The sequence below is a fragment of the Grampus griseus genome (genome assembly GCF_964374135.1).
Source record: "Grampus griseus genome assembly, chromosome: Y".
Lineage (NCBI taxonomy): Eukaryota > Metazoa > Chordata > Mammalia > Artiodactyla > Delphinidae > Grampus > Grampus griseus.
In genome coordinates, this window is record NC_139016.1 from 12,207,610 (window position 1) to 12,209,073 (window position 1,464).

Genomic DNA, 1,464 nt, shown 5'->3' on the forward strand with positions numbered 1-1,464 from the left:
TAGCGGTCCCTCGCGCAGCGCTGCCTTAGCTTCCCTCTCCTCTGCGTTCAGAGCAAGAAAGTCGCTCTGGTACTCGGGAATGAAATCTTGCTTTTCATATTTTGATTACAAAACTGTCTTGCCTTTCTACGCTCAGCCAGTAAGTCTCTTCGATTCCGGCAGCTTCCTCCTCGCCTTTCTGAACCCACCGACGCCAGTGACAGTACCGGGAGCGCTCTGGCTTGCTTGGCTTAGCCTGCACATCACCTACGCCCAGCCCAGGCCCACCCTGGCTCTTCTTGTCAGTCACTTCTCCCAGCCAGCTTACCTCAGTTTGTTGGGAAACATCTGCAGTGATGCCACCTTAGTCATAACTCTCTGCCCTAGAGGCGGGCCTAACGCGGAAACGGTCATGCGCAAGCGCAGGCATCACTTCCTCTACTGTGAGGAAGCAAAACCGGAAATCGAGAGGCGTCTGGCCACAGCTCAACTTATAGAGAACTATTAAAATAAATGTCTCCTTCCCGAAATTTACTTCTGCGGTTCTTTCGGCACCCTGGAATTAATTCTTTTCTACTTCGCACTTTACTGGTGATTTGTTCCTATGCTATAGTGTGAGTCTTGTGGCCAAGAGGCGAAAATCATCTCTCGTCCCTGTTCACTCTTACCTCCGAAGCCGACTTCTCCAACCTCTGCTCCTTAGGCAGCTCCACCTATCAGCGCCTCGTATAAAGCTCCAGATTCCGCCCCTTTCCTTTCAACGGCCTAAAGAGAGAACCTTACTGTTAGGTCAGGAATGCAAACTCAGCCTCCAGTGTATTTAGGGCCAGACAAGGAACAATGCATAGATAATATTATAAGCTACCTGCAAAGATATTTAGGTAGTATAATCGTCTCAGCCTGAGTTGAATTTTTTTTTTTTTGGCCTCAGAGAAATGAACATTAAAAAATTTAAAATACCTTTGACGTATAACGCGTAAAATTAAGCTGTGCAACATGTTATTTTGCTAATTCACGTATTGTAGTACGATTGCCATTGTAGCAATAATTAGCATCTCTTCACTTTTCTAATTATTTATTTCTGATTAACTTGTAGTCTCTTAGCAACTTTGATGATGATAAATACAAAATTGTCTATATTCATTACCATGAATTAGATCCCTAGGACTTATTTACTACTTGTTGCCAAGTTAGTACCCTTAAACAACATCTTAGCTGAGTTTGGAAAGAAGAGGACGGTTACCTAAGTAGAGAAGAGTGACAGTGTGTTGCGGATCAGCATAAGCAAAGGCACTGCGTGCTGAAACATGTAGAATGTACTTGGAACCACACAAATTTTGACCATCAAATTTAAAGTGCTATTCTATATTATAAAGTAACATAATGATAGAGGTAGGCCGCAGCCAGGTTTTGGAGGAGGAACTCGTAAGTCATAGTGAGACAATTGATTACGTTTCCTAGGCAAGGAGAATAGTTGGACGATTT